Source organism: Tamandua tetradactyla, chromosome 16 (genome assembly GCF_023851605.1).
Source record: "Tamandua tetradactyla isolate mTamTet1 chromosome 16, mTamTet1.pri, whole genome shotgun sequence".
In the NCBI taxonomy this organism is placed as follows: domain Eukaryota; kingdom Metazoa; phylum Chordata; class Mammalia; order Pilosa; family Myrmecophagidae; genus Tamandua; species Tamandua tetradactyla.
Genome location: NC_135342.1, coordinates 62,560,071 through 62,578,624, shown reverse-complemented (window position 1 = coordinate 62,578,624; position 18,554 = coordinate 62,560,071). Strand labels below are relative to the sequence as shown.

The window sequence follows — 18,554 nt, the reverse complement described above, 5'->3', positions numbered from 1 at the left end:
CCATGACACTCTTTCCTATCCCAGAAAAGCTTCTGTCCAAGGTCCTTTCCCTCCTTTACCCCTCTTCCCTTATAACCCCCAGGGGCTAACCTTGACTCTCCTGCTGCAGGGAAGCCATCCTTGTCACAGTCACCAACAGCCTCCACGTTGCAAATCCAGAGGTCACATCTCCGCCATCTCGGCTTTGCTTTTCGGTGGCATTTCACCTCCTTCCTCGGACCTGACCCTGCAGCCCCTGGTCTCCTCCTGACCCAATGGCCATGCTTCTCCATCTCCTATGCTTCCTCCTTCTTCAACCCAACCCTTAAAGCAGGGCTGCTTTATTTATTTTTTATATATTTATATATAATATTATTTGTATGTGACAGCAGTTGTAGGTTTACAGAAAAATCACGCAGAACATACAGAGTTTCCCTAAACACTCCTCTCAAACACATAGTTTTCACCATTATTAGTATTTTGCATCTATGTGGTATTTTGTTACAACTGATGAAACAATATTATTATAATTATACTCTTAACTTTAGTCTACTGTTTACATTAGGATTCACCTTTTGGGCTGTATAGTTCTATGCGGTTTTCACACGCTTTGTTTTGTTTTTGGTGTGGTAACTTCTATACAATCTTAAAAAAATCCATTTTCATTCCTTTCTAAATATACAATTCAGCAATGTAAGTACATGCATAATGTTGTGTTGCCTCACCATCATCCGTAGCCAAAACTTTTCCATCACCCCAAACAGAAACTCTGCTCCAATTGAACATTAGCTCCCCATTCCCCTCCCCTACCTGCCTTCCCAAAAGCTGTATTCTAGTTTCTGACTTTATGAATCTGCATATTCTGCTTATTTCATATATATGAATTCATACAATATTTGTCTTTTTGTGTCTGGCTTATTTCACTCAACAAGATGTGTTAAAGATTCATCCACATTGTGGTATGTATCAGAGCCTCAGTCCTTTCTTTTCTTCTTTTTTTTTTGAGAATGAGAATTTATTTAGTCATTTTGGTTTACAATTGAAACTCTGGAAATTCAAAATCAACATCTGTGCCAGTAAGCTTCTTATACACACCAGGGAAATTCTCAACCTTGTGTTCTACATTGTTTTGCTATGCTTTGTCCAAATGAACCTCTGTAAGCCGGCTGCCATCCGGTTTTACACAGATTCTCTTGCCCACAATTTCACCTGGGAATACCAAGCCTTCCAGGATTGCATCACGCACAGCTGTCAAAGTACTGCCCCTGGGATGCTTTTGCTTATTTTTTGTGCAGCTTTTTTCAAGTTGGCTGAAGCAGAATTCTCGTCTGAGCAATAAGGACAACGTGCTTTCCACTGAACTTTTTTTCCAGTTCACGTACTAGATGGACCTGGATTTTCTGGAAAGACTTCGGTTGAGGAATGGGGACAAAGTATACAATAGCTTTCTGACCACCACCGACCTCAGTATCCTTGGCCACAGATACACTCAACTCCCCTGACTGAACCTCCTGGTCTGAGTTTATCTCCAGCTCAAGAAGCGCCTGAGAAATGCCACTCAAATTCGTCTGGCTTTTCACCATTGGGATTCACAGTCTTTGCACTCTAACTGAACACGGCCTTTTCCTTGTTGTGTGCTGGCCTATTCTTTTTTACAGCCAAATAATATTCCTTTTGAATGTAGATACCACATTTTGTGTATCCATTCGTCTTTTGATGGACCCTAGGGTGCTTCTACCTTTTGGTGATTGTGAATAATGACGTTGTGGACACCAGTGCGCAAATATCTGTTTGAGTCCCTGCTCTCGATCTTTTGGGTATATACCTAGATGTGCACATTTTACGTTCCCACAAGCAATGTGTGTGGGTTCTTTCAGAACGCTTTTACACACATAAACTCCTTTAATCCTCACAACAACTGCAGAGATAGGCATCTTATCTGTATCTTCCAGATAAGGACACTGAGGGCCAGAGAGGTGAATAGCTCGTGAGGGCTTTGGCTCTGACCTTGAGACCGCGCTTTTCCTTCTGGAAGCCTGACTTTTGCAGTGGAAACCGTAGATTCTAGGCCTTCGAGAGGTGGCAAGGAGCCCACTGACAGAGAGAAGAAATCTGTGGATGCAAAGTTTTGGCATGGAGATGGAGGTCCTCAGTTTTAGGGGTGGAGGCAGCAAAGCCACTTTTGTTTTTGTTTTATTAAACAACAGCCAGAGCCAGGTTCTGACTAATTAATGATGATCAAAGTGCTCTGACAAGAGAGTGCTCTGCAAATGCCAACCATCAATTATTCACATCTGGGCCTCTGGAGCAGAGGAGGCTGCCTAGGAGTTGGAGAGAGATAAGTCTTTGCTTCTGCCTCAGCTTGCATGAACCTGAGTGTCCTGCAGGACTCAGCTTCTCAGTTCAGAAAGTAGGGTCAGATATGAGGTCTGTTCCTTTATGCTGCCAGGTCTGGACCTGTATGACAGGAGCTGGCAACCTGAGTCCTCTCCCCATCAAACCCCAGACAGTACATACCAAGGCTGGCAAAAAATAATTAATAATAATGCCAACACATAGTTCGGGCATTGGCAAACTTTATAAAAGGCCAGATCGTAAATATCTCAGGCTTTTCAGGACATACAGTCTCTGCTGCAACTACTCAACCCTGCTGTTGTAGCACAAATGCAGCCACAGACACTATGTAAACAAATGAGCACCGTGAGGTGCCAATAAAACTTTATTCGTGAGCAATGAAATATGAATTCTACATCATTTTCATGTGTTACAGAATACTATTATTCTTCTTTTGATTTTTTCCAACTATTTAAAAATGTAAAAACCATTCTTAACTTTTGGACAGTATAGAAACAGTGTTGCCTCAGAAAGTTAAACCATTTTGCATTTACTATTTGACCCAGCAATTCCATTCCTCAGTATAGAACCAAAAGAAATGAAAACACATGTCCACACAAAACCTTGTACATGAATGTTCATAATATTGAAAAGTAGAAATAACCCAAATGTCAATCAATGAATAGATAAACAAAATGAGGTATATCCATATAATGGAGTATTATTCAGTCGTAAAAAGGAATGAAGCATTGATAAATGCTACAACATGGGTGAACCTTGAAAGCATTATGTGAAACATATTGTGAAAGCAGACAGACACAAAAGGCCACATATTGTATGATTGCATTTATATGAAATATGCAGAATAGGCAAATTAATAGAAGCAAAACCTAGATTAATGGCTATTTAGGGGTGGGGGATGGAAGAGAGTGAGAGCTAAGGGTTGCAGGGTTTCTTTTTAGGGTGATGAAAGTGTTCTAACATTGATTCTGGTGACAGTTGCATAACTATGAATACACTAAGGACTACTGAATTGCATACTTCAAGTGGGTAAATTATATGACATGTGAATTATAGTACAATAAAACTGTTTGGGAAAAAAAATAAAACAAAACAGATGGTGGGCTGTAGTTTTCCAACTTTGACCCAGCACGCAGTTGTTTAGACTTTTACAAAGCACCTTTCTTTGTGCTGCCAACCACCCGCGTGTTACCTCTCTTTAACATCCAAGAAAGCCAAGGCTCAAAGAAGGAATTGACTTGCCATAGGACACAGGTAACCAACGGTGAGATATGAGTGGAACCCAGGTCTTTGGAGTCCCTGTCCAGTGCTCACCATAGCACACACCTTTCAAGAGTTACACCCAGGGATTGGTGGCCACTCTCTCAAAGCCCCAGAGGAGTGGAGAGGACAGGAGGGGCTCTCTCCTGAAAACTGTCCCCTGCTGAGGCCCCAGCCAGTTCCCAGTGTCCCCCTTTTCCCTCTGCCTCCAACCCTCCCCGTCCTTCTCCCTCCTTTTCCCCCAGCACCACTGACCAAGCCTGTCCCTCCCTGAACCGAGGAAGAACTGAGCCTTCTCCAGAAATTCGGCCCATTCTGACATATGGAAACTGGGGCTCCAAGAGGGGGAGGAACTGGTCCAAGGTCACACAGCTAATAATCTGATTTTGAGTTCTTTGATATTTTCAAGAATGAAAGGAGAAGGGGTTAAAGGGCCAAAGAAGGTCCTAAGGTGAGCAAATCTCCATCCCACACCTGATTCTTCTTCCCTCCGCATCCCCTTTCATTCCCCCACTTTCATGTTTCCAAAGCCACTAATACAGAGGGAGGCTGGGGTGGAGCACATTCTTTTAAAAAATCAATTGTAGAAAAATCAGAAAATACAAATGAAGAAAATAAGGAGCATTCCCAGTCTCATTCCTCAGAAGTAGATATGACAGTGGCCATGGGAGAAGAGGTGGTTAAGAGGTTAGTCTCTGAAGCCAGGGGCCTTGTTTCAAATCCTGGCTCCATCACTTATGATCTATGTGACCTCAGTTTGCTCACATGTAAAATCAGAATAACAACAATGTCTACTGAAAGAGTTGTGGGAGAATTATGAACTAATGGCTCAAAACAGTGCTTGAATCACAGTAAGCCCTAAACATCTTATTGCATTTTCTCAGTTTTTTATTCATATATTTTTTTCCTTACAAAACAATAATCTAGTAGCCACAATTTTATAACTTGGGTCACTCTCCCCTCCTTAAGTGAATTGTAAACATCTTTCCATAGCATTAGAAATCCTTCTATAGAACATCTTTTTAAAGATGGTGTATATAGTATTTCATCCCCTGAAGTGGAATATTTAGGTGCGAATCCCCCCCCCCCCACCGCAACATTTTTTTCAAGTTTTACTTTGACTACTTAGGAGAAATTCCTAGGAGATTTACAGAGTCAAAGGGTATGCAGGTATTTAAGGGTTTTGACACATAATTGTCAAATTATCTTTCAGAAAAGTTTCTCTTGCACCAGCCCAGGAGAGAAGTCCCCCTTATCTCCAATGCCTTCCCTTATCATTTAGGAACATCTTTTTCTAATCCAGGAGGAATGCTCTTTGCTGCTTTCTTGTTCTAATTTGCAGTCCAAGCTTTTCCTAATGGAACGCAGCTTCCCCGTCCTGGTTGAGCTCCTGGAAAGTATCTGTTCATGGTTCTGGTCAACCCCATGATCTTCTTGTGTGGCCCACAGCTGGTACCCAACCTCTCTGAACCAGGAAATTTCACCTACAATCCCCAAGTTAGATAGGGATTTCTAAAATAGGTAATATACGTAAAACCCAGCCCCAGCCTAATCTGGGCTATTCCCATTATTTGATTCTTATTTGCAGAGATTCAGAAATAGAGATGGCATCTCAGAAGACTCTTGGAGGCAATCACAATGCACACGGGGAAACTGAGTTCCAGGGAGGGGAAGTGTTCTCCCTACTAAGAAGTCAGAAACTCTTAATAGAAGAATGAGTAAAGAGCATAAGCAGGCAATTTACAGAGGGGAAAACCTAATATATAGAAGTATGCAAAGAGATGTTCAAACTCAGGGAAGGCATAACAAAGAGGGAGTGCCACTCCCAGATTGGGAAAAATTAGGAAGTTGGATAATGCCAAGTGTTGGCATGAAGTGGGGAAATGGGAGCTCCTGTGCGCTGCAAGTGGAGATACAGATGGTCCCAGTCCTGAGACCCAGCAATTCCACTGCAGGAAAAAACAGCCCAAGGACATTCATTGCAGCGGTTGTTTGTGGTAGCCGTGAGCGGGAAGCAAACTGGATGCTCTTCACTGGGAGAAGAGATTGATAAAATATGGTGAAAACCCACTTTGGATTAATCATGTAGCAGTTCAAAGCAATGAATTAGACCAAGGGTCCATAAACTAAAGCCTGTGAGCCAGTTTGGTACTGTTATCTCTGTTTGGCCCACTAGCTAAGAATGTTTTGTTTTGTTTTTTAACACTTCTAAGTAATAGGGAAAAAAAATTATCCAAAAGAAGAATAATATTTTGGGACATGTGAAACTTATATGAAATTCTAATTTCAGTGTCCATGAAATGTTCTTAGAATGCAGCTGTGCTCATTCACTGACATACTTGTTAGGTAGGGGGGAATGGGGAAGAGACCTGCAACCTGAGCTGCGGAGGCTGTGTTGCCCCTCCCAACATGACTTCCAGAACTAATGACCTGCCCCTTCCAGACGTCACCTGACCTCCATCCTTAAAAGCTGCCCACGCTGAAGCCCACATGCGGACTCACCTCCCTCCATCTTGGATTTGGTGAGCTTAGCCTGGGAGCGCAGAAATAAACTCACCCACTTTAAATTTCCTGGTCTACCTTTCTTCTTTCTCACCCTTTTGCCTCCTAAATCTTTCAGAACTGTCCATGGCAGCTTTGGGGCTTTAACCCAGAGCACAGTAGTTACAACAGAGGCCATTTGGCATGAAAAACTTAAAATGTTTGCCCCCTAGCCCTTTGCAGAAAAAGTTTGCTGATCCCCGAACTAGACAAACACACCGATAGATTTTTAAACTAGAGACCTGAATGGAAAAAAGTAAGTGTATCAGTCATCTGTTGCTGCGTAACAAATTACTCCAAAATGTAGTGGCTTTAAACAAAAATAAACATTCATTATCTCACTTTTTTGTTTGTGGGTTAGGAATTTGGGAGCAGTTTGACTGTTGCTGTCTAGGGTCTAAGTTGCAGTTCAATGTTGGTAGGGGTTGGAGGCCTCTGAAGACGTCACTAAGGCTAGCAGATCTTCCAGGATGGCTCACTCAAGTGTTTGGCAAGCTGGTAGTGTTGGCAGGAGGCTCAGTTCCTCCTGGTCCTTTCCACAGGGCTGTTTGAGTGCCCTCACATGTGAGAGCTGACTTCCCCTTGAGTGGGCGATTCAAAGGAGAGCAAGGAGAAAGTTGCCAAGTCTTTTATCTCCTAGCTGTGGAAGTCACACACTGGTTTCTGCAGTATCCTATTGGCTGAAGATCAGCCTTATTCAACTGGGGAGGGGACTACTCAAAGGGGTGAATACCCAGAGACAGATCCAATGGAGGCTTACCACCACAGTAAGAAACAGAATATCATCTATAGTAGGATAGTTTTTAGTTAGAAAAGTAAAATAACATTCACACACAAACGACACTACACATTTGACAAAGCTACATACAAATTCAAGGATCTTTCTCAGAGTGGGGAGGAGGATAATGGGAATGGGGAATGGAGATAAAAAAGAAATGATTGAATAAGTGAGCAAATTAATGAAACCGGAGAGGGGCCTTGCATATACCAATTATGAAAGTGGACTGAAATGATTAATTCAAACTTTTGCACCAAAGTCTCCTGCTCCAAACCCCACCCAAAAATAAGAGAGAGTGAAAGAAAAGTTGAGAAAAGAGGTTCCTTGTCCAAGATCACAGCCTCCCTGATCTGTAGGGTCTCTCTGACTAACATACCCCTAGTAAACTCCTGGTTGACCTGTAGGGTCTTTGCAGAGCTCAGGTTCCTAGATAGAGAAGCTTTTGCCTGAGGGAAGGGGCATGGGAACAGGTAGAACCTGCCTGGGAAGAAAAGGATCAATTATCCAAATAGTGATACTGGTGAATTGCTCACCCCTCAGGCCAGCTTTCTTACCTCCCGACAGACAAAGGGGCCCTCAGAACATGGAGCCCTGTAGATGTGCCCAGGTGCAGCCTAGAGGGCACGGGAGAATTGAAATTCTCATTTCTTTAAAAATATTTCCTGTGACTCTAGATTGTCCTTTTTTCCCTTCTTTTTAAAAAATATATTAATCCTCACAAATTCTGCCAGGTAAGAGCTGTTATTTCAAGATGCTCAGAGAAGTGAGTTGAACCGAGTTGACTTTCACCTCCCTATAAGTCATTCATTCATTCTGCAAATATTTACTGAGCATCTACTAAGTACCAGCACTAGAGTGCCAGCAGTGAACAAAGCAGGAAAGCCCTGTGTTCTCATGGAAGGTGGGAGTAGAGGGAACAGATGGGGTGAAGAGATAGAAAGTCCTTGTGTTAGAAGGAGTGAACAGGAAAGACTTGTGCCCTGGGAAGTATTTGAACTGAGACCTGAAAAGTGAGGAGTCAGCCCTAGGAAGGGCAGATTTGGAGAGGAAACAGTAGGTGCAAAGCCCTAAGGTGGGAATAAGCTTGGTGGGAGGCAAGGGCCAAATCAAGTTGGTCTTCCTAGCTATTGGTCAAAGGAGCTTGGAATTTATTCTGAGAGTCAGATGGATTTAACTCCACCATTATTAAATATTATGACCTCAGGCAAGTCACTGAGGTCTCAGTTACCTATCTGTAAAATAGAGTTGATAATTCATCCATTGTGGTAGCAACCTATAAAATGATCTCCAACAGGATGGGCCATGGTGGCTCAGCAGGCAGAGTTCTTGCCTGCCATGCCAGAAACCCAGGTTCAATTCCCGGTGCCTGCCCATGTGAAAAAAATAAATAAATAAAATAATAATAATAAAATAAAATGGTCTCCAATAATCCTGCCTCCTGGTCTTCACACCCTGTGAATGTTGGTTGGGCTTAATGACTCTGAAAATCAATACAATGTGGTATATTAGTTCCAAATAACTATAGTAACAAATTACTATAAACTTTAGTAGCTTAAAATAAGACAAATTTATTATCGTACAGTTCTGGAGCTCAGAACTCCAAAATGGGTCTTACCAGGCTAAATCAAGGTGTCAGCCTGAGAGGGCTCCAGGGGAAAATGTGTTTCTTTGACTCTTCCAGCTCCTTGTGGCCACTTGCCTTCCTTGGCTTGTGGGCCCTTCCTCCCTGTCTTCAAAGTGCGTCACTCAAACCTCTGCATCCATCATCACATCTCCTTCTTCATTACTGAACTTCTGACTCTTCTGCCTCCATCTTTTCCTTTTAAGAACCCTTGTGGTTACACTGGACCTGCCTATACAATCAAGGACAATCTCGCCCATCTCAAAATCATTAACTTAATCACATTTGCATCAGTCCCTTTTGCCATGTGTAATTTAGTTTGCTAAAGCTGTTGGAATGCAATATACCAGAAATAGAATGTCTTTTTAAAAGGAAATTTATTATATTACAAGTTTACAGTTCTAAGGTGATTAAAAATGTCCAAACTATGGCATTCAGAGAAAGATACCTTGACTACAGAAAGACTGATGGGTCCAGAACACCTCTGTCAGCTGGGAAGGCAGGTAGCTGACATCTGTTGGGGGTCTTTAGCTTCTGGTTTCAAACAGTTTCCTCGGGGACATTTACATTCTGCATCTCCAAAAGTCTGGGTCTCCTGGTGGCTCTGTCTGCTCTGAAGTTTTTCCAAAATGGCTGCCTCTTAAAGGACTCCAGCAAGCAACCCTACCTGGAATGGGTGAAGACACATCGCCATGGAAACCACCTAATCAAAAAGTCCTACTCACAATTGGGTGGGTCACAACTCCATGGAAACAACTTAATCAGAAAGATCCCACCTTGCAATATTAAATCAGGATTAAAGAACATGGCTTTTCTGGGGGTACACAACAGTTTCAAATGGGCACACCATGTAAGGGTCTGCAGACTGGGACTTGGGCATCTTTGGGGGACCATTATTCTGCCTACCCCCTATGGTACGTCACTTTTGTGATTAGGTGATAAAAAGATAGTGGGTTTTCTCTTGGGTGCTCTTGCCTTTTCTGTCTCGGCCTCTCTTTCTCAGATCACTCACTCTGGGGAAGCCAGTTGACATGACATGAGACAGCCATGTAGAAAGGTTCATGGAGCTGAAGTTTCCAGCCAGCAACTAGGGAGGATTAGAGGTCTGCTGGTGACCACGTGAGTGGGCTTGGAAGTGTGTTCAGCTGCCCCAGTCCAGCCATGAGATGGCTGCAGTCCCAGCCAAAAGCCCGACTGCAGACTCATGAGGGAACGCGAGCCTGGACCACCAAGCTAAGCTCTTGCGGATTCCTGAACCTCAGAAACCACGTGGAAGAATAATGCGTTTGTGGTTTAAGCTGCTAACTTTTGGGGGTGATTTATAATCACCATAACAGATAACAGATACATACATTCATTCAGCAAATATTTATTAAGTACTGAGCTTTGTTCAAGGCAGTGGGCATACAGCCATGAATAAAGCAAAAGAAACCCTTGCTCTTATGAGATTTACATATTACTGAGGTAACAAGACAGCAAACATAATAAGTAAATTATATTGTATGTCAGAAGGTGAAAATGCTATAAAGAAAAAGTAGAGCCAGGTTGGGGAGGGAGAAAGGCCAGTTGAAAGGTGATATTTGAGCAAAGACCTAAAGGAGGTGAGGTGGAAACCATGTTCTTCCTGGGGAAAAAATAATCCAGGTGGAGGGAACAGCAAGTGCCAAAGTTCTGTGGAAGGAACGTGTTCAGCTTTTGAAGGGCAGCACAGAGGCAAGTGTGGCTGGAGTTGAGTGGACTAGGGACAGAATGGTAGGAGAAAAGTAAAGGGGTGAGGTGATGATTAGATATTGTTTATTTAAAAAAAAGTTGTTTATTAAACTTTTTTTATCTAGTAGTTGCTCAATAAATAAAAGCTATTTTTTTTTAAATAAACTACATTTTTTTTCTTAAGACTTTGTGAAATAATTTCAGGCATACGAAAAAGAGAACGATAACTTACTGAACATCCATTTAAACATAATTTAGCCTAATTTAAAAACAAAACAAAACAATTCAATAGCTATGGTTAAAGCCTCCTCTGTACCCTACCTCACCACAACTCTCTCTTCTTCCCCAGATATCACTCATTGAATTTAGTTTTGATAAGTCCACATGTGGCTTTATATTTCTCCTCCATATATACATGTACCCATAAAAAATCTCTAGCACTATTTCCAGGATATATAGGAACATTTTATAATTTGCTTTTTACATGCAACATTTTTCTGGGATTTATCTAGTTTGATATATTATGCTTGAGTTTATTCTTTTCAGTGCTGTATAGTATTCCATGGCATGAATGTTTAATGCAGCCTACTAAAATATATTACATAATTAAAAAATAATCATCATGCTATTATTACATCCAAAAATTATCAATAATTTATTAATATTCTCTAATACCTAGTCCATATGAAAATCTGCCCAATTGTCACAAAGATGTCTTTTTACAATTAGTTTATTCAAATCAGGATACAAACGAGGTCCATCCAATGTATTTGGCTGTTATATCTTGTCTCTTTTATTGTAAAAAATAAAAGTCTTTTTATCTCTTTTTCCCCCTACCATAGATTTTTTTTTTTTTTTTCTTGAGAAACTGGACTATTTATCTGAATCCTGGTATGGCTGATGGCTTCTGATGATATATTTGCTGCTGCTTTTTTGGGGGGGTGGGGTAGGATGGAGGTGACAAGAAACCATCACAGGTGGTCAAACAATCAAACAAAGTCACCAGTAATGGTAGAAACCTACAGGTGCAACCTGATACTATGTAATTAGAAGCAGATAACATCGCCTCTGCAATGGGGCTACCCAAATCTAATCATGAAGAATAAATAGACAAATTCAGATTGTGGGAGCTTCTACAAGACAAGTTGCCTGGACTCTTCAAAAATATCATGAAAAAAATGAACATTGATCAGATCCTGGATCAGAAACCAAACCAAACCACAGCTAGACAAGATACAATTGGTACAATTGGCAAATTTTGAATATGGGATTATATATTAAATCTAATATATATTTAATACTGTAATCCAGTATTAAATCAACATGGAGCTTCTCAGGTGTGGTTATAATGTTGAGATTGTGAAGGAGAACGTCCTTGTTCTTAAGAAATGCAGACTAAAGACTAAAGTACTTAGGACTAAGGTGTTAGGGTGACTGAAATAATTCTCAAACGCTTCAGCCAAAAGATAAAAATAAAAAGTCTGTCTGTGAGGGTATCTGTCTATAAGTAACCTGGCAGGATGTTTTTTTACAACTGGTGAATCCAGATAAAGAAGTATAAAGGTGTTTATTGATTGTATGGTACTTAAAACATTGATTAGTTTTCAAAATAAAAATTTTCAAACTAAAAAGTTATGAGAGAAAAAAAGGGGGAGGGGGTTTTCTCAAAGAGGTCCTGGAGCACGCGTATCGCATCACATCAGGGGCGCGCCGGACCTGCGCGTCTAGTTCTTCGGGTAATGGGGTCCTCCAAATCTGTTCGGATACAGAAGCCGTCGGTGGAGGCCGCCAACGATGGGCATCTCATGCAGGTGGTGAAATTCCAATACTGCTTAAAGAAGGAAGGATGGAAGAAAAGAAGGAAGTTGAAGAACAAGCTCCAGTCTCCGCCGCCTCCTGGGCGCCCACCCGTTGCGGTCCGGCACCGCCCCCTGGTGGCGGCTTGTCACGCTCGCAGCTCCCAGCCGGGAAGCGGTGGGGCCCTGCTGCCCTGGCTCCTGCGGAGGGGTACGTGCCTACAGAGCTCCCTGGTGGGGCGCACACCCCCGGTACCCCATCTGTTCACCTCTTACGAGGCAGGCGGTGCTAAGTGCTTTGCAGATATTAACAAGCTTAATCCTCACGGCAGCCTTAACAGGTGCACTATGGTAGCCCCCATTTTACAGACAAACTGAGGCTCAGAGAGGGAGGCAATGTGCACGATGATTGCACAGCTAGCAAGTGTCACACCTTCAATGCTATGACCACCACAATCCAGCTGCTTCTAATGACAAGGATGTGCTGCAGCTGCTGCTAAAATCAAATCCTAATAAATAGAAAGACACATTGATAGGGCTTCGGACCACCCGCTGGGCAGGGCATTAATTCATTTAATCCTGACAGTCTTAGGATGTATCAATGTACCCATTTTACAGTTGAGGTCACCGAGGCATAGAGAGCTTCAGAAGTTTGCCCTAAGCAGCAAGCAAGGCATGTTGACTGGGAAAGCATTGATGAGCCTAGGGATTGTCTGTTTAGTCCTTTCATCAATGTTTTTTGAATACTTGCTAGGTCCAGGACCCTGAATGAATACTTGAATGTGCAGAGAGAAGGAAAGAAAGAAGCAACACAGTACTAATTAAATTGAAAAATGAAAAACTGTAGAGCAAATCTATTGGCCAAAAAAAAAAAAGAAGTATACTTCTGAAAATAAGATCTTAAAGAGAATGGAATGGCTTAAGATCAGTGGGAAATAAAAGCACATGTAAACAACTGATCACTCTGGGGGGAGGGGAGAGGGGACAGCATAACAATATAAATATTTTCATTGCAGCCAGCCAACTGAAGTGACACAGTACCAAGCCCTAATGTCGGGATAGACAGGGAAGCCTGGGGGGCCAGGGAAGGTCCAGACCCACCTACCCGCACCCTGCCCCCCTACTTCCCCCACCCCTCAGCCAGCTGCTGCACAGGGTTTTTTGGGAAGGCCCCAGACTTGGGTGTTGTTGGGCATTGTCAGAGATTCATGCCATCCCTACCAGGGCAAGACTTCAAGGCGAAGCAGCCCTTCCAAGAGGCCCCATCCAGGGACACCCACGAGGGACTGCTGGGGGCCAGGACCAGCCAAGTCTCCACACCGTTAAACTCTCACACACGCTCTTCAGCTTCCAGAGTCAAACAAGATATTTGCAGGAAATTTGTAGAAAAATGAAGAGCACAAGTTTTTATCATTTTCATTCCTACCATTCCTGTTAATGTTTTTGTCTATATCCTCCATTAAATGTTCACTGGAAAATTTGGCTAAGGGTTTGGATAAACTGGAGTGGAATGTTAGACTGAATAGCAAAACAAAGCAAACAGAGCCCTATGTGAAAGTGGTTCTAAATCAGTGTTCCAAAGGGTGGGACCCGGAGGAACTTGTTAGAAACGCAAGGCCTGCCAAAATGATTCTTGATACAGGCTGAAGTTTGAAAACCATTGAACTATAAAAACGCTCGGATCTCCTAATTCAGTGATATTTAAAAAATGAATTTCTATTTCTCTAACCACGACAACATTGACCTGTATTGGAGCAATGGTGAGTGTTTTGACGCAGCAGAGAACACCTGGTGTGGGGACAGAGTCTTCCACTGGTCATCTTTCCCTGAAGTAATAGGTAGTTAGGAACCCAGGCTTCAGGTGGGTCGGACAACGTTGGGGGTGAGTCCCTTAATTAGTATTTGTTGTGTTTGTGTGATGAAATTTGGAAATATTTGGAAAGTGGAAAAGGATTAAACATGTCCCTCCCAACAGCTGATTTGGCTTGGCGGGAGGTGGGGGTCGGTGAGTATGGAGGAAATAGCTCTTGCCCCTAGTGTGGGATCCCCTTTGTTCTAGTTTGCAAGCTGCCAGAATGCGATATACCAGAAATGGAATGGCTTTTAAAAATGGGAATTCATTAAGTTGCAGGTTTACAGTTCTAAGGCCCTGAAAACATCCAAATCAAAGCAAGGCTATGAAAATGTCCAATCTAAAGCATCCAGTGAAAGATACCTTGGTTCAAGAAGGCCATGACTTCAGGGTTTCTCTCTCAACTGGAAAGGCACATGGTGAATATGGCAATGTCTGCGAGCTTTCTCTCCAGGCTTTTTGTTTCCTGAAGCTCCCTAAGGGGCGTTTTCCTTCTTCATCTCCAAAGGTCTCTGGCTGAGGGGCTCTTAAGCTTTTCCCAAAATGATTCCCTCTTAAAGGGCTCCAGTAAGCAACCCCACCGTGAATGGGTGGAGACACATCTCCATGGAAACCACCTAATCAAAAGTTACCAAGCCACAATTGGGTGGGTCACATTTCCATGGAAACAATCAGAAAGGTCTCACCCAGCAATATTGAATGAGGATTGGACATGGCTTTTCTGGGTTGCACAAGATTCAAACCGGCACATCCCTTAATTGCGCGCACCCTTGAGTTCCTAGGAAGGGACCCCCGGGGACATTTTTGCGGGTCCCACCCCTCCCTGTGTCCCTCCTCCTCCTCTTCCTCCCCCCATTACTTTCTGCTCTCCCAGCCCTTCCACCACTTCTTGCCCATTTCCTCCAATCGGGCTTTTTACTCCCCACCCCTTTTCCCACGTTTTCTGGGGTCTTGGACGCCTGTGAGGGGCTTGGGACACCTAGGCTGCCTCGGGAGCGCTCTGGGGTGGCTGGTTTCCTGCGGAGCCTTGCAAGGCCCTCAGCGGTGGAGGCCGAGGACTTTGTGGAGTGGGTGCGGTCCATCGTGAGGCTGGTCCCACCCAGACACCCTGGGGCTGCATCCTTCTTGGTCCCGCCACTGTTGGGAGGGGTCGCTGGGCCCCTGTGTGGTGCACTCACTCCCATCCCCACCCCTGTTCGGATCCCCACTCCACTGACCTCGCAGCCTCTCGGCAGAAGTGAAGTAGGCATCACCAAGAGCCTCCGGTGGGGTGCCCAACCCAAAGATAGGGGGCGGCACATGAGCTCCCCTTATCCTTCCCTGCCTTGAGGCCCAGCTTCCTTGCACCCCACATCCGGGCCCTGTGCCTTGGCCCCCAGTCGTACCCTTCTGACTTGTGGGGGGTGGAAGCCACCCCTTTCCAGAAGCTGCAGAACTGTTTCCCACACAGGCTGGGGAGGGGAGGCAGGGTGTGCTACTGGGGAATCTCTGGGCCCAGAGCTGGCATTGGGCCATTTCCCTCAAGTTTGAGCCAGAGACTCAAGGGGATGTCTGGGAGGCGGGGTTGGGGTGGGGGAACAACTCCATTTTTCCAATTTAAGTGAGTTTCTTTACCATTCTTCCAATGTTTACTCTGCCATTTGAAGATAATGTGTCTTTTGTCCTTGGTGGCTTTTACTATTTTCTATTCTTTTTTTTTTCCCAGCCGTTTTACAATAATATCCCTAGGTGTCGTGGCCTTTGTATTTACCTATTCTGCTTAGGCTTGTACAACTACTGGAGCTTCACTTGGTTTTGAAAAACCTTTAGTATCTCTTCAAATATTGCCTATTTTCTTTATCCTCTCCTTCTGGAAATCCAATTACACCATGACTCATATCTCTTATGTGCTTTTCTGTACTTTTTTCTCTCTGTGCTTCAGACTGATTTTTTTCATTTGACCTACCACTTCACTAACTGCCTTCTTTGTGTCTAATCTGCTGTTATACACATCTGTTGAGTTCTTACAATATTTTTTAGGTCTAGAATTTTCATCTGTATTATTAAATATACATTTCAGTTCTCTGATGAAATTGTCTACTTTGTCATCCCTTTTTTTTTTTTTAGTCTGTTAATCACAGTTTAATATCTTTGTCTGATAACTCTTGTAACTATATCACTGTGCTGGTTTGAAAGGAAGTATGCCCCCTAAGAAAAGCCATTTTAATATAAATTCCATTTCATAAAGGTAGAATAATCTATTTAATACTATATGTTTGAAACTGTGATGAGATCATCTCCCTGGATGATGTGATTTAGTCAAGAGTGGTTGTTTAACTGGATTAGGGGATGACACGTCTCCACCCATTTGAGTGGGTCTTGATTAGTTTCTGAAGTCCTATAAAAGAGGAAACATTTTGGAGAATGAGAGATTCAGAGAGAGCAACACTACGAAGGAGACAGTTCACCAGCCAGCAACCTTTGGAGATGAAGAAGGAAAACACCTCCCGGGGAGCTTCATGAAACCGGAAGCCAGGAGAGGAAGCTACAGATGATGCCGTATTTGGCATGTGCCCTTCCAGATGAGAGAGAAGCCCTGACTGTTCACCATATGCCCTTCCACTTGAGAGAGAAACCCTGAACTTCATTGGCCTTCTAGAACAAAGGTATCTTTCCCTGGATGGATGCTTTTGACTGGACATTTCTATAGACTTGTTTTAATTGGACATTTTCTCGGCCTTAGAACTATAAACCAGCAACTCATTAAATTCTCCCTTTTAAAAGTCATTCCATTTCTGGTATACTGCATTCCGGCAGCTAGCAAACTAGAACAATCACTCATGAGTTTATTCCTATTGTCTTTTTTTTTTTTTTAATCTTGGTTTTATTCTTATGTCTGGTTACTGTCTTTTTTCTTTTTTCTTATTGTGGTAAAATACAGATAATATAAAATTCACCATTTTAAAGTGTAAAATTCCATCGCATTAAGTATATTCCCAGTGCTGTACAACCGTTAACTCTGTCTGGTTCCAGAACTTTTTCATCATCCCAAACAGAAACCCTGTACCTATTAAGCAGTCACTCCCCCCTCCCCCATTCTACCCTACCCCCAGCACCTGGCAACCACAAATGTACTCTCTGTTACTATGGGTTTGCCTAGTCTGAATACTTCATATAAATGAAATTGTACAATATGTGACCTTTTGAGATTGGCTTCTTTCACCTAGCATAATGTTTTCAAGGTTCACCCATGTTGCAGCATGTATCAGTACTTCATTCATTTTTATGGTGGAATAATGTTCTATTGTGTAGATATGCCACATTTTGCTTATACAGTTATCTGTTGCAGGATATTTGGGGTTGTTTCTACCTTCACTATTGTGAATACTGCTGAAATGAGCACTCACGGGCAAGTGTTTCTTTGAATGCCTGTTTTCAACACTTTTGGGGACATAGGAGTGGTATTCTGGGTCATATGGTAATTCTATGTTTAACTTATTGAGTAATTGCTAAACTGTTTTAATAGCAGATGCGCCATTTTACATTCCCACTGGCAATGTACTAAGGTTCCGATTTCTCTACATCCTTGCCAACACTTATTTTCCTTTTTTAAAATAATGATTATAGCCATCCTAGTGGGTGTGAAAGTTGCATCTCACTGTAGTTTAGATTTGGAATTTTCTAGTGACTAATGATGTTGAACATCTTTTCGTATGCTTGTTGGCCATTTGTCTATATTCTTTGGAGAAATGTCTATTCAAGCCCTTTGCCCATTTTCTAATTTGGCTGTCTTTTTGCAGTTGAATTGTAAGAGTTCTTTATATATTCTGCATATAGACTCTATCAGATATGTGATTTGCAAATATTTCTCCCATTCTGTGGGTTGTATTTCAAATCTCTTGCTAGTGTCCTTGATGCACAAAAGTTTTTAATTTTGATGAAGTCCAATTTATCTAGTATTAATTTTTTTTTCCTTGTGCTTTTGATGTCACATGTAAGAATCCATTGCCAAATCCAAGGTCATGAAGATTTGCCCCAAACTTTTTATTTGGGCCCAAAAAAAGTTTGTGCAGAGTACAGGTAGGTGCTGCTGTGAGAAGAAAAAGCCCCCCAGGCACAGAAGCAGACATAGATTTATTGGAACTTACGAACAGGAGAGATTCTCTGGTGGCAGCCATTCCAGAGGTTTAGCACTCCATAAGCAATGGAGTGCAGGGTGAAATAAAATGTGATTTTAAAACAAAGACATTCCATATAGTATGAGGACATTGGGTCTCTAGTATAATCATTCAAGGGGCCTAAAAACCTGATGTTAGTATTACTAAGATTAGTGTTTAAGACTAAGATATAATCAATGCCGTTTTTACATCTGTGGCTGCATTCTTTCCCTTGGGAAACTGTTTACTTTTTTGACCTTTGTTCTTAGCTAAAGCCAGTTTATTGTGGGCTGTTTCGGAGGGGGCCTAGGCCTTGGGCTGCCAAAATCCACCCCTCTGCAACAGGCTGCATTGACCATATTGCATCCATATACCACCACAACAATATAAAAGACAACAACATAGTAATAATCCAATACGTAGGGCAGATAATCCTATAAAGAAATGCTGCCAAAGCTGTGTAGGAGAATTAAACCAAGTGGAAAGGGGGTCAGTAGATAACTGATCAATTCTGTGAATGTACTTT

At 42.5% G+C, this 18,554-nt stretch overlaps 1 long non-coding RNA gene and 1 pseudogene across 2 annotated transcripts in view; one reads left to right on the top strand and one right to left on the bottom strand.

Moving 5' to 3' along the window:
• Nucleotides 1-1,012: 1,012 nt before the first annotated feature.
• Nucleotides 1,013-6,106, bottom strand: LOC143658456 (small ribosomal subunit protein eS7 pseudogene; annotated as a pseudogene).
• A 7,516-nt stretch (nucleotides 6,107-13,622) lies between these two features.
• The window catches only part of LOC143659647 (uncharacterized), a 33,842-nt gene continuing 28,910 nt past the window's right edge, over nucleotides 13,623-18,554 (top strand). For both annotated transcript variants that reach the window (XR_013163628.1, XR_013163627.1), the window contains exon 1: nucleotides 13,623-13,800. This is a non-coding gene — a long non-coding RNA (uncharacterized LOC143659647). The remainder of the gene's footprint in view (nucleotides 13,801-18,554) is intronic.